The sequence below is a fragment of the Arachis hypogaea genome, chromosome 19, assembly GCF_003086295.3.
Source record: "Arachis hypogaea cultivar Tifrunner chromosome 19, arahy.Tifrunner.gnm2.J5K5, whole genome shotgun sequence".
NCBI lineage: Eukaryota > Viridiplantae > Streptophyta > Magnoliopsida > Fabales > Fabaceae > Arachis > Arachis hypogaea.
The window spans coordinates 102,306,968-102,321,572 of record NC_092054.1 but is presented as its reverse complement, the minus strand read 5'-3'; the positions used below and the strand labels follow the sequence as shown (position 1 = coordinate 102,321,572).

The 14,605-nt window shown below is 39.5% G+C and overlaps 2 non-coding genes across 2 annotated transcripts; both read right to left on the bottom strand.

Annotated features, from left to right (window-relative positions):
• Positions 1-1,343: 1,343 nt before the first annotated feature.
• Positions 1,344-1,447, bottom strand: LOC112781505 (small nucleolar RNA R71). Its single transcript, XR_003192280.1, has one exon. It is a non-coding gene; the product is annotated as a small nucleolar RNA R71 (small nucleolar RNA).
• Positions 1,448-13,747: 12,300 nt separating this feature from the next.
• Positions 13,748-13,855, bottom strand: LOC112780730 (small nucleolar RNA R71). The gene has a single exon (XR_003191546.1). It is a non-coding gene; the product is annotated as a small nucleolar RNA R71 (small nucleolar RNA).
• Between the last annotated feature and the right edge of the window lie 750 nt (positions 13,856-14,605).

The window sequence follows — 14,605 nt, the reverse complement described above, 5'->3', positions numbered from 1 at the left end:
ACCAAGGAATTGGCTATTGATCAAGATTTGAGAGATTGAATTACAAGAAATTGTAATTCAATCACTTAAGATTGCCAAGGAGATCAATGAGTGCATTGATTGAGGAAGAGATGTAAATGAGATTGATCTGGAGAATGCAACATCTCCTAAGCCCGATGAACTCCCCATTTCTGATCTTACCCATTCTCTTTAATTTATGTCATTTACATTTATGAGCAATTCCCCCATTCCCATTTAAGATTCTGCAATTTACTTTCTGCCATTTACTTTCCCACATTTAACTTTCTGCAATTCTCAACTCAATTTCTGATTCGCTCAACTAGAACATTCCTCTAATTAAGGTTGCTTGATCAATCAATCCTTGTGGGATTCGACCTCACTCAATTGTGAGTTTTTACTTGACGACAAATTCGGTACACTTGCCGAAGGAAATTTGTTATGAGACAAGTTTTCCGTGCATCAAGTTTATGGCGCCGTTGCCGAGGATTGATTGTGCATCAACAATGATTAGATTGGAGGATAACTAGATTGAGCATTTTATTTTTGTTTGATTTAAATTTCTGTTTGAGTTATTTACTTCCTGTTTTAGTTAATTTCTTCCCTTCCCCCTACTTTTTTTTTGTTATTTACATTTCATCTCACTAACCCACTAACTGTTTGATATATTGCATCACTCACACTAACAGTAATTCTGGCAGATATACTTTCTGCACCTATTATCTTTGCTTGTACTTGTTGGTTGTATGACAGGGAGAAGAAGCAGGGCTTCAACTTCCTTTGATTCTGAACCTGAGAGAACCTTCCTTAGACTAAGGAGGGAGGCAAGAGACAAACGTGTAGTTGGTGCTGAAGAAGAGGAGGAACACTTTGAGGAATACTTTGAACCAAACATGGAAGAAAACATGGAAAACCATCATGAAGAAGAGGCTCACAACCATGGCGGAAGAGGTCGAGCAAATCATACTAGGGAGGATAGAAGAGTTTTAGGCTCTTATATCAATCCAAACCCAGGAAACTGTGGAAGTAGCATTCAAAAGCCAACCATCCATGCCAACAATTTTGAACTGAAGCCACAGCTCATCACCCTTGTGCAGAACAACTGTTCGTTCGGAGGAAGTGTCCAAGAGGACCCAAATCAACATTTAACCACCTTCCTGAGAATATGTGACACAGTGAAGTCTAATGGTGTTCATCCTGACACCTATAGACTGCTTTTATTTCCATTCTCACTCAGGGATAAGGCAGCCAAGTGGCTGGAATCTTTCCCAAGGGAAAGCTTGACAACTTGGGAAGACGTGGTGAACAAATTCTTAGCAAGATTTTACCCTCCTCAAAGAATCAATAGGCTGAGAGCTGAGGTCCAAACCTTCAGGCAACAAGATGGTGAGACTCTATATGAAGCATGGGAGAGGTTTAAAGACCTGACAAGGAGGTGTCCACCTGACATGTTCAACGAATGGGTGCAGCTGCACATTTTCTATTAAGGGCTCTCTTATGAGTCAAAGAAGGCCATAGACCATTCATCCGGAGGATCTTTGAACAAGAAGAAAACCATTGAGGAGGCTATAGATGTCATTGAAACAGTAGCAGAGAATGACTACTTCTATGCTTCCGAAAGAGGGAACACAAGAGGAATAATGGAGCTAAACAATGTAGATGCTCTGTTGGCCCAAAACAAGCTCATTACCCAACAGCTGGCTGACCTCACCAAGAAGATGGAGAGGAACCAAGTGGCAGCAATCTCCACTTCATCAACAACCCAAGAAGGAGTGAATGAAGAAGCAGAGGGTAGTCAGGAGAAAGCCTTACATTGGAAATTCACCTAGGCATAACCATGATCCTTACTCCAAGAATTACAACCCTGGATGGAGGAATCACCCAAACTTTGGGTGGGAAAATCAACAAGACCAAAGCCTTGATCAAAGACGCCCAAATCCAAATAATTTCACATCTAGACCATATCAACATCCCAATAACAACACCTCTCCACATTCATATCAAGGCCAGAACAACCCTCCTCAACCTGACCTATCATCATTTAATGAAAGAATCTCAAGGATTGAAAATCTACTTGAAGGCATATGCAAGGATATCCAAGACAACAAGTTGTTCAAGGAGGAAGTGCGAGCCAGTTTCAAGAACCAGGGAGACACAATCAAGAGGTTGGAATCTCAGGTAGGATATCTCTCTGAGCAAATTCCCAAACCCACAGATGGATTCCCAAGTGACACAGAGAAGAATCCGAGAGGTGAAACAAAGAAAGTAAGATGGGAAGATTGCAAGATGGTCACTATAAGTGATAAGGAGACTGAGGACAAGCCAAGCAAGCTGTCAGAACAACCTGAAGATACCTCAATAGAGAAAGAGGAAAAAGAATACCAAGAACCAGAAATATCAAAACAGGAGCTGCTGAGACTCTATGCACCTTTTCCCCAACTACTCAATGGTGCTGTGGAGAAGAGAATATACTCAAGATTTCTTGACTTGTTTGCATCTTTACATGTGAACATACCATTCATCAAGACTATCCAACAAATGCCTGCATATATCAAGTATATGAAGGAGCTGCTTCCTAGGAAAAGCTCACTCAAAGGAGGCCAGACTATAGTGATGAACAAGGGGTGCAGTGCCCTCATTCAACCACAGTTGCCTACGAAAAGAAAAGATCCAGGGAGTTTTCATGTCCTCTGTGTCATAGGAGAAACAATGTTTGATAGAGCACTCTGCGATTTGGGAGCAAGCATCAACTTAATGCCCTTAGCCCTGGTGAAGAGACTGCATATCAATGAGATATTGCCCACAGATGTGGTCATCAGGCTGGCTGACAAAACTCAAAAACAAGCAATAGGGGTGGTGGAAAATGTGTTGTTAAAGGTTGGGAAATACTACCTCCCAACAGACTTTGTCATCTTGGACATGGAAGAGAGTCACACTCACCCAATCATATTGGGAAGACCATTCCTAGCTACAGCCAGAGCACTCATAGATGTGGAGCGAGGGGAGCTAATATTGAGGATCCATGATGAACAACTCAGCTTCAATGTCTTCAAACTCTCCCAAGAAGCTGACCAAGAAAATAAAGAACCAAGCACAGATCGTAACGAGATGCTGACAGAGGAAGCAAACATTGAAGCACAACCAGCCCAACTGGGAAAGCCCTTGGTTGATGAACAAAGAAATAAGCAGCTGTCACAGCTCAAGGAAAAGCTGGAGGAACCTAAACCACTAGAAACATGTGAAGACAACAACAAAATTTCCTTAGAAGAAGAAGCCACAAAGAGCAAGGCAACATCAAAAGGGACAAAGAAGAAAGTACCAAGGGGGTGGAGGAACAAGAAGATCCCTACGGAAGACTTCTCTCCAAGAGATAAAGTGATCTCAGCTTACTTCCCAGATATCCCTCCTAATCTCCCGACTGTACCATCTCAGTTACCTAAGGTCTTCACTATTAACAGAGTCCTCTCCTTGGAACATGTGGAGATCATTGATACAACCAATGGATATAAGTCCAAGGCAAGAGGGGAGGACTTGAAGCATTATCAACCTCCCTGATGAAGGAGAAACGTCAAGCTAGTGACGCTAAAGAAGCGCTTTATGGGAGGCAACCCATGTTTTATTAGCTTTTACTAGTAAATAAGTCAATATTCATAAATTCCAACCCAAACTTGGTGACGTTCTTATATTGCAGTATATATAGTGAAGAACAAGTTTGGTGTTCAAAGCGTACCAAGAAAGCATGAATGCAACAGAGAGCATGCTAGTCTTGGAGCTTTGAACAGAACTTTTCATCACAGTGCTTCACATTAAGTTTGGTGTCACCCCATGGTGCCACCAAAATGCATATAAGGATACATAGTTAGTTAGTTAGTTGGAGTTCATAAATAAACAATCTAATCTTTTCTTTTCTTTATTAATTATAGCCGTAAAGGCTAAATTGTCTTTTTGATATTATGTCTTACTTTTCTTATTTTATCTCTATAGGAAAAGAAAAGAAGCATTAAAAGGGATGGATTGGACAACTAAACAAAGAAGGATCAGACACCACAAAAGGAGGGGCTACACACTTGTTCTAAAAAGGGAATACATTGAAAAATGTTTCCATGCAACATTGGAAAAATGGGACCCCTAAAAGACTGAGCAATCTCCATCATAAAGTGATGATCCTTGTCTTTTGTCCATGCATAACCCCAACCGTCCATCAAGTAACCACTCCATCAATCTACACCCTCCATTCTCTCACAACGTCCCTATATATGACCCTTATTGTACCCACCTTCATGGTCATCACCCACTCTTCACAACTCTTCATTTCGGTACAAGAAACTCCTTACTCCATTACAAATATTTCCCCCCTCACTCTCTTTATTGCAATAAAACCCTAAACAACCAAAAGTCTCCACAATTTTACCACCTTCACATATTAACTATCATTCATGGCGTCTTCGAGTTCTAAAAGAAAGAAGGGAAAGGAACCCATGGAGCAGCACCTGTATGACGAAAAGAGATTTAGAAGCTTGCATCATGCATTGCAATACGGGTGGATGGTTGACAAGGAAATCATTTACGAGCTGGGTTTTCAAGTGAAGAAAACTGAGTGTCCTGAAATCACAGAGAAGGTAGAAAAGAGAAGATGGGAGCTCCTCACTGACCCTGTCACTAAGGTGAATGCAAATCTCATAAGAGAATTTTATGCAAATGCGGTCCGATATGATAAGAAAGATGAGTCATATACAAGCTTTGTAAGAGGAAAGATGGTGGATTTTGGTCCCATGAGTGTCATGAGGGCACTGAAGCTACGGTCTATACAGTTTGAAGAAGAAAGTTATCACTCAAGATTGGACAACCCCAATTATGACCACATTTTGCGAGACATTTGTGTACCCGGAGCTGACTGGGAAAGGGGTGCGGGAAAGAAACCAAAGTTCATCAAGAGAACAGATCTCACTCCTGAAGCCAAGGGGTGGTTTGAGCTAGTGAGAAGGTCTATTCTCCCAGCTGCAAACAACTCGGAGGTGAATGTCAAGAGAGCCACGATGGTGCACTGTATACTGAAGGGAGGAGAAATCAAGGTTCATGAACTCATAGCTGAAGGCATTAGAAAGATGGCAGAGAAAAGCGACTCAAGAGGAACGTTAGGTTACCCCAGCACTATTTACCGAATATGCAAGAAAGCTGGGGTGGTTTTTGAAGATGAGGACCCCATGTGGATAAAGGAAGGCATCCCAATAACTGTACGAAGGATGAATGCTGCAGCATCCCCCCTGCCTCAACGGAAGCAAAGGAAGAGGACAGCCCCTCAAGTAGTGGAAGGACAAGTCTTAGAGTGGCAAGCACAATAGACCTTGGACATGCACCAATTGCAGGAAGCCATTGATGGCTTGTCTAGACAATATTTGGAAAGCCAAGGAGCACAGAAAGAGCTTCAACTACAGATGATGGGGTAGCAAGAGGAAGCACTCTCAAGATGGATGACTCAGCAAGGTGAGTGGCAAAGGCAAATGATGGAACAGCAACTAAGTCAAGGACAACAATGGGGAGAAACATTCAACAGGATGGAACAAAGGCAAAATGAGCAACAAGAATCCATCCAGAGGCTAATCAACATCCAAGCACATCAAGGGGCACACATACATGAGATGCATCGAAGACAAATAGAACAGGCAGAACTATTGGACGAGCAAAGGGCATTCGCAGAAGGAGTTTACATGAGCGAGACAGGACATCACATAAATACTCAAGCCAGGCTCGGCTACTTAGTAGGACAGCTGCCAATATTGCATCCAGGAATAGCCCGGTATGAAGAAATGAAGGATGAATTAGCATGAGAGGAAAGACAAAGGGTGGAAGAGAGTCATGAGTCAATGAGGAAGGCACTTGAGGATTGGAAGCAAGCAAGATTAGCATGGATACGAGGAAATACAAGAGGAAACAAGGAGGACAAGCAAGGAAAAGAGCATGGACGACCACAAGAGTAAAAGGTGGTGGAGTTCCTTCTTTGTTCCATCTTTCTCTATGTTTTAAATAAGGAAGATCTTCTATGAAATAGAACTTGCTTCCATGTTATGTTTAAACCTTTTTCAATTCTGTCTTTTAAGTTTTTGGTATTGAAGAAAGTCTCTGTGTGCTAGTCTTTATGTTACTACACCATCTCCTTACTTAATTGTATGTTTGTCCCTTAAAATCAAATGAAAAAGAGAATGAGTGTGTTTTAAAAAGACCAGAGTGGAGCTCATAATATGGAAGTGCAATCATGAGTTTTTGGTGTGATCATAAGTTAGCTAAGTTGGTTCAACCACAAGGTGGGAGGACAACTATCTGTCATGAATACTATGCTTGAGACACACCCCATGAGACTAGCTAAATAAGAAGATCCTAATAAGAAAAAGGGAAAGAACAATCAAAGTTGAGGAATAGGAGAAAAAGACTAAGCAATAAGGCTAGGCACCAATGGTTTTAAATCTTGAGGCATGTGTCTGTGGTGTTCCTGTGTGAGGGATCTACTTGGATGAATAAGCTCTTAGGGGTGCCTTATCACTTGGTAACTTGGGTTAACTAACTTGGGATTATCAGCTGAAAGTCCACTATCAAGAGTAACCCTCACCATAAAACATTTAGTAACCCAAAGAGGTGCTGGACACCAAGGCCTCAAGAAAAGAAAAAAGAATAAACTATATGCCTGTGGTGTGCATGTATGGGGGAAAGACTTGAGCAAGTAAGTCCTTAGGGGTGCTTCAACACCTAGCACCTTGAACCAACTAGTTCGGGAGTGTTGGCTGAAAGCTTATTTTAAAGAGTTGCCCCTTTACAGAACACTTAGCCTAAGAACACAAATAAGCCCTGAAATAACAACAAAAGGATCAATAAATAAAAATTTCATGGGATGCAATCATAGTGAGTATTCTAGGATATGATAAAGGTTTGAAAGCCAGGAATGAACCTAAGTTGCTATGCATGAAACCACCATAAAACCAGGGGCATGACTTCCACAAGAATGACTCATTTCTCTTGGTATCCCATTCATCATTCTCTTGTTCCAATACTTGCTTAGGGACAAGCAAGCTTTAAGTTTGGTGTTGTGATGCCAGGGCATTTTGGCCAGTTTCACTGACCTTTTCTTTACTGTTTTTAGGATAGTTTCATGCATTTTCTTAGGAAATAAGCTAGTTTTGGGTAGATATTCACTTACACCTTGATTCAAGCATACATTGTGCATTTTACATGATTTCATGAGGATTTTGCATGAGTTTAGTGACAAATTGTATTCTGCATTACCCATGACTTGGACTAGAACTTTGATGCACTCTATTGCCTAATTTCAGGACCAAAGGAAGCAAGGAATGGGAGGTAACTTGCAAAGTTAATGAGAAAAGTGACTGCCAATGACGCTCTCGAAGCCATCATTACCCACGTTAAGAGTCATGTTAACTAAGTTAACGTGAACTCTAATGTGAAGAAGGGAATTTGAGCCAACGTTAGTGACACTTAACATTATCACTAACGTTGGCCAATGCTCACAAGTGGCCACGTTAGAGTCCACGTTAACTTAGTTAACGTGGCCTCTAATGTTAAAAGGGGGAAAGGAAGCAAACGTTAGTGACATTCAACATTGTCACTAACGTTGGCCTAAGTGCACAATGCCACGTTAACTCCCACGTTAACTTGGTTAACGTGGAGGCTAACGTAAGAGAAGAAGGTGATGGCCAACGTTAGTGACACTCAACATTGTCACTAACGTTGGAAGGAGCCACACAAGCCACTATGAGCCATGTTAACTCCCACGTTAACTTAGTTAAGTTAACGTGGAAGCTAATGTGGATGAGTGAATGATGAGCCAACGTTAGTGACACTCAACATTGTCACTAACGTTGGAGATGGATAAGCATGGCCACGTTATAAGCCACGTTAACCTAGTTAACGTGGATTCTAACGTGAGACATGGGGGCACATTGGAACGTTAGTGACAATGTTGAATGTCACTAACGTTCTCGAGGATGGCAAGCCCACGTTAAAGAGCCACGTTAACTGAGTTAACGTGGGCTCTAACGTAGGAGCAGTGGGGGCTTTTCAAAGTTATTGGGAAAGTTAAGTCCCAATAACGTGTGCGAAGGACCTAGAGGCAACGTTGGTGGCAACGTGTGTGCCACTAACGTTGAGGTTAACATGGCTTTTACTTAGGAACGTTAGTGAGAAAATTGATTGTCACTAACATTCTCGAACTCATATTTTCACTAAACGTTAACAACCCTAACGTCCTGAGCTAAAATCTCAGCCCACTTCACACTTTCTCTCTGCAAGTAAAGCCAAGCCCAAATGAAGAAGAGAACTGCTTCAAACTCAAGATCCAAAGGCCCAAGACTTGAAGAGACAACTAGAAGATGAGAAGAGTAGTATATATAGGAGTAGCTTTGAATTATTTTAGTAGTCGCTGGGAGTTGGAAAATAGCATAGAACTACTTCCTGTATTTTACTTTCTCTGATCTTCTAATTTTCATCATGTATTCTCCATCTTTGTTTTCATTTTCCAGAGCTATGAACAACTAAACCCCTTTCATTGGGTTAGGGAGCTCTGTTGTAATTTGATGGATCAATACTAGTTTTCATTATTCTTCTTCTATCTTTTCTCTTGATTTTACTTGAAAGCTTTCGATCTTCATCCAATTGGGTAGTTATCTTGGAAAAGAAACTATTCATACTTGGATCTCTTCTGAACCTTGGAAGAGGAATGAAGAGATCAAGCTAGAAATGCTTTCTCATGCTGGACCAAATTGGGTTTGGATGGATATGTGACTATAATCCTCTCAATGCTTGATTTGGGAAATGCATGTGGTATAATCAGTGACCATACTTCATCTCTTCTCATGAGTAATTGACCAAGGATATGGCTATTGATCAAGATTTGAGAGATTGAATTACAAGAAATTGTAATTCAATCACTTAAGATTGCCAAGGAGATCAATGAGTGCATTGATTGAGGAAGAGATGTAAATGAGATTGATCCGGAGAATGCAACATCTCCTAAGCCCAATGAACTCCCCATTTCTGATCTTTCCCATTCTCTTAATTTCTGTCATTTACATTTATGAGCAATTCCCCCATTCCCATTTAAGATTCTACAATTTACTTTCTGCCATTTACTTTCCCGCATTTAACTTTCTGCAATTCTCAACTCAATTTCTGATTCGCTCAACTAGAACATTCCTCTAATTAAAGTTGCTTGATCAATCAATTCTTGTGGGATTCGACCTCACTCTATTGTGAGTTTTTACTTGACGACAAATTCGGTACACTTGCCGAAGGAAATTTGTTATGAGACAAGTTTTCCGTGCATCAAGGCACACCGTCTGAGTGCTCAATACCCACTCAAGAAATCCCTATCCAAGAAATAAAGAAAGCCAAGGCTCATATAGAGACCATAGAGGTTCCCTTGCATGCACTCCTGTAATTCATGAGTTCTGATGAACAATCATCCTCTGATGAGGATGAAGATGCTAGGGAAGAGCAAGTTGCTCAGTGATGAGCAGATAATTTATACGCTTTTTGGCATTGTTTTTAGTATGTTTTTAGTAGGATCTAGTTACTTTTAGGGATGTTTTCATAAGTTTTTATGTTAAATTCACATTTCTGGACTTTACTATGAGTTTGTGTGTTTTTCTGTGATTTCAGGTATTTTCTGGCTGAAATTGAGGGACTTGAGCAGAAATCAGATTCAGAGGTTGAAAAAGGACTGCTGATGCTGTTGGATTCTGACCTCCCTGCACTCAAAGTGGATTTTCTGGAGCTACAGAACTCGAAATGGCGCGCTTCCAATTGCGTTGAAAAGTAGACATCCAGGGCTTTCCAGAAATATATAATAGTTTATATTTTGGCCAAGAATTGACGACTTAAACTGGCGTTCAACGCCAGCCTTCTGCCCAAATCTGGCGTCCAGCGCCAGAAAAGGATCCAAAACCAGAGTTGAACGCCCAAATTGGCATAGAAACTGGCGTTCAACTCCACAAATGGCCTCTGCACGTGCAACACTTAAGCTCAGCCCACACACACACAAAGTGGGCCCCGGAAGTGGATTTATGCATCAATTACTTACTCATGTAAACCCTAGTAGCTAGTTTATTATAAATAGGACCTTTTACTATTGTATTAGGCATCTTTTGATCATCTTAGGATCTTAGGATCATCTTTGGACACCTGGTTCTTAGATCAGAGGGGCTGGCCTCTCGGCCATGCCTGGACCTTTCACTTATGTATTTTTAACGGTAGAGTTTCTACACTCCATAGATTAAGGTGTGGAGCTCTGCTGTTCCTCAAAGATTAATGCAAAGTACTACTGTTTTCTATTCAATTCTTCTTATTTCGCTTCTAAGATATCCATTCGCACCCAAGAACGTGATGAAGGTGATGATTATGTGTGACGCTCATCATCCTTCTCCCTTATGAACGCATGCCTGACAAACACTTCTGTTCTACATGAATTAAGCTAGAATGAATATCTCTTAGATCTCCTAACCAGAATCTTCGTGGCGTACGCTAGAATGATGGCGGCATTCAAGAGGATCCGGAAGGTCTAAACCTTGTCTGTGGTATTCTGAGTAGGATTCAATGGTTGAATGACTGTGACGAGCTTCAAACTCGCGATTGTTGGGCGTTAGTGACAGACGCAAAAGGAGGGTGAATCCTATTCCAGCATGATTGAGAACCGACAGATGAATAGCCGTGCCGTGACAGGGTGCGTGAGCATATGATTCACTGAGAGGAGGGGATGTAGCCACTGACAACGGTGATGCCCTTGCATACAGCCAGCCATGGAAAGGAGTAAGACTGATTGGATGAAGATAGCAGGAAAGCAGAGGTTCAGAGGAACGAAAAGCATCTCCATTCGCTTATCTGAAATTCCTGCCAATGAATCTACATAAGTATCTCTATCCCTTTTATTGTTTATTTTAATCTAATAAAATATCATGTTTAAATCCGCCTGACTGAGATTTGCAAGGTGACCATAGCTTGCTTCATACCAACAATCTCCGTGGGATTCGACCCTTACTCACGTAAGGTATTACTTGGACGACCCAGTGCACTTGCTGGTTAGTTGTATCGAAGTTGTGACGATTATGAATTAAGATCAGAGCACCAAGCTTTGAAGCCATTACCAGGATTTGTTCGAGCCTGGAGATCACAATTTCGTGCACCAAGTTTTTGGCGCCGTTGCCGGGGATTGTTTGAGTTCTCGGCAAGCTTTTGGTCCGGTAACATCAGTGCCAGATTCCCTTTTGATCTGGCAACAGCACCAAGTTTTTGGCGCCGTTGCCGGGGATTGTTCGAGTTTGGACAACTGACGGTTCATCTTGTTGCTCAGATTAGGTAATTTTCTTTTTATTTTATTTTCAAAAATTTTTCAAAAATATCTTCAAAAAAAAAAAATTTCTCTTGTTTTCGAAAAAAAAAAATGTTTTCAAAAATTTCTTCAGAATTTTTAAGAATGAATTCTAGTGTTTCATGATGATTTGTTGAAGCCTGGCTGGCTGTAAGCCATGTCTAATTTTTGGACTGGGGTTTCAACTTACCATCACAAATGAAGAGATTCTCACACACTTAGTTGTTCTATACTTGAAAAGTATCCATACCTGCTGAAGCTTGGCTGGCCATTGGCCATGTCTAGTGTTTTGGACTGGAGCTTTCTTTGAAAGCTTGGCTGGCTAGTAAGCCATGTCTAATTCCTGGACTGAAGCTTTAGACTAACATGGCAAGATTCCTGGAATTCATATTAAAAATTTTGGAATCCTTATTTTCTTTTTCATATAATTTTCGAAAAAAAAATCCAAAAAAATTAGAAAATCATAAAAATAAAAAATATTTTGTGTTTTTTGTTTGAGTCTTGAGTCATATCATAAGTTTGGTGTCACTTGCATATGCATCTTGCATTTTTCGAAAATATCATGCATTCATAGTGTTCTTCATGATCTTCAAGTTGTTCTTGGTAAGTCTTCTTGTTTGATCTTGATGATTTTTTGTTTTGTGTCTTTTCATGTTTATCATATGCATTCTTGAATTCTTAGTGCGCAAGCATTAAAGAATTCTAAGTTTGGTGTCTTGCATGTTTTCTTTGCATTAAAAATTTTTCAAAAATATGTTCTTGATGTTCATCATGATCTTCATTGTGTTCTTGGTGTTCATCTTGACATTCATAGCATTCTTGCATGCATTCATTGTTTTGATCTAAAAATTTCATGCATCGCATAATTTTCATGTTTTCATAAAAATTTCAAAAATCAAAAAAATATCTTTCCCTTTTTCTCTCATCAAATTCGAAAATTTGAGTTGACTTTTTCAAAATTTTTAAAAATCAAGTTGTTGCCAATGAGTCAAATCAAATTTTCAATTTGAAAATCTTATCTTTTTCAAAATCTTTTTCAAAAATCAAATCCTTTTCAAAATTCTTAGTTATTTTCGAAAATTCCAAAAATATTTTTCAAAAATCTTTTTCTTATTTTTATATAAAATTTTCGAAAATAACTAATCAATTAATGTTTTGATTCAAAAATTTGAAGTTTGTTACTTGCTTGTTAAGAAAGATTCAAACTTTAAGTTCTAGAATCATATCTTGTGATTTCTTGTGAATCAAGTCATTAATTGTGATTTTAAAAATCAAATCTTTTTCAAAAACTAATTTCTATCATATCTTTTCAAAAATATCTTCTTATCTTATCTTTTTCAAAAATATCTTTTCAAAATATCTTTTCTAACCTCCTAACTTCTTATCTTTTCAAAATTTGTTTCAACTAACTAACTAACTTTTTGTTTGTTTCTTAACTTTTTCAAAACCACCTAACTAACTCTCTCTCTCTCATTTTCGAAAATGTCTTCCCTCTTTTTCAAAAATTTCCTTTTAATTAACTAATTATTTTTATTTTTTATTTTTAATTTCAAAAATTTTCGAAAAAAATTTCTACTAACAATTTTCAAAAACCATTTTCAAAAATCACTAACTCTTTTTCAAAATAATTTTCGAAAATTATACCTCCCCCATCCTATTCTATTTATTCATTCATATCCTAACATCTCATCTCACATCTCTTCCATCGGTACAGTTGTGTTTTTCCCTTTACATCACATTCTTTGTCTCCCCCTCTTTTCTTCCACTCACAAAGGGATCCCTATACTGTGGTATAAAGGATCTCTATTATTATTATTATTTTTTCTGTGCCTTCTTCTTTGTCATATGAGCAGGAGCAAGGATAAGAACATTCTTGTGGAAGCAGATCCAGAACCTGAAAGGACTCTGAAGAGAAAATTAAGAGAAGCTAAAATACAACAATCCAGAGATAACCTTTCAGAAATTTTCGAACAGGAAAAGGAGATGGCAGCCGAAAATAATAATAATGTAAGGAAGATGCTTGGTGACTTTACTGCACCTAATTCCAATTTACATGGAAGAAGCATCTCCATTCCTGCCATTGGAGCAAACAACTTTGAGCTGAAACCTTAGTTAGTTTCTCTGATGCAGCAGAACTGCAAGTTTAATGGACTTCCATCTGAAGATCCTTTTCAGTTCTTAACTGAATTCTTGCAGATATGTGATACTGTTAAGACTAATGGAGTAGATCCTGAAGTCTACAGGCTCATGCTTTTCCCTTTTGCTGTAAGAGACAGAGCTAGATTATGGTTGGATTCTCAACCCAAAGACAGCCTGAACTCTTGGGATAAGCTGGTCACGGCTTTCTTAGCCAAGTACTTTCCTCCTCAAAAGCTGAGCAAGCTTAGAGCTGATGTTCAAACCTTCAGACAGAAAGAAGGTGAATCCCTCTATGAAGCTTGGGAAAGATACAAACAGTTGACCAAAAAGTGTCCTTCTGACATGCTTTCAGAATGGACCATCCTGGATATATTCTATGATGGTTTATCTGAGCTATCAAAGATGTCACTGGACACCTCTGCAGGTGGATCCATTCACCTAAAGAAAACGCTTGCAGAAGCTCAAGAACTCATTGACATGGTTGCTAATAACCAGTTCATGTACACTTCTGAAAGGAATCCTGTGAGTAATGGGACGCCTATGAAGAAGGGAGTTCTTGAAGTTGATACTCTGAATGCCATATTGGCTCAGAATAAAATCTTGACTCAGCAAGTCAATATGATTTCTCAGAGTCTGCATGGAATGCAAGCTGCATCCAACAGTACTCAAGAGGCATCTTCTGAAGAAGAAGCCTATGATCCTGAGAACCCTGCAATAGCAGAGGTAAATTACTTAGGTGAACCTTATGGAAACACCTATAACTCAACATGGAGAAATCATCCAAATTTCTCATGGAAGGATCAGAAGCCTCAACAAGGCTTTAACAATGGTGGAAGAAACAGGTTTAGCAATAGCAAACCTTTTCCATCATCAACTCAGCAATAGATAGAGAACTCTGAACAAAATGCTTCTAATTTAGCAAATCTAGTCTCTGATCTATCTAAGGCCACTGTAAGTTTCATGAATGAAACAAGGTCTTCCGTTAGAAATCTGGAAGCACAAGTGGGCCAGCTGAGTAAAAGGATCACTGAAATCCCTCCTAGTACTCTCCCAAGCAATACAGAAGAGAACCCAAAAGGAGAGTGCAAGGCCATTGAC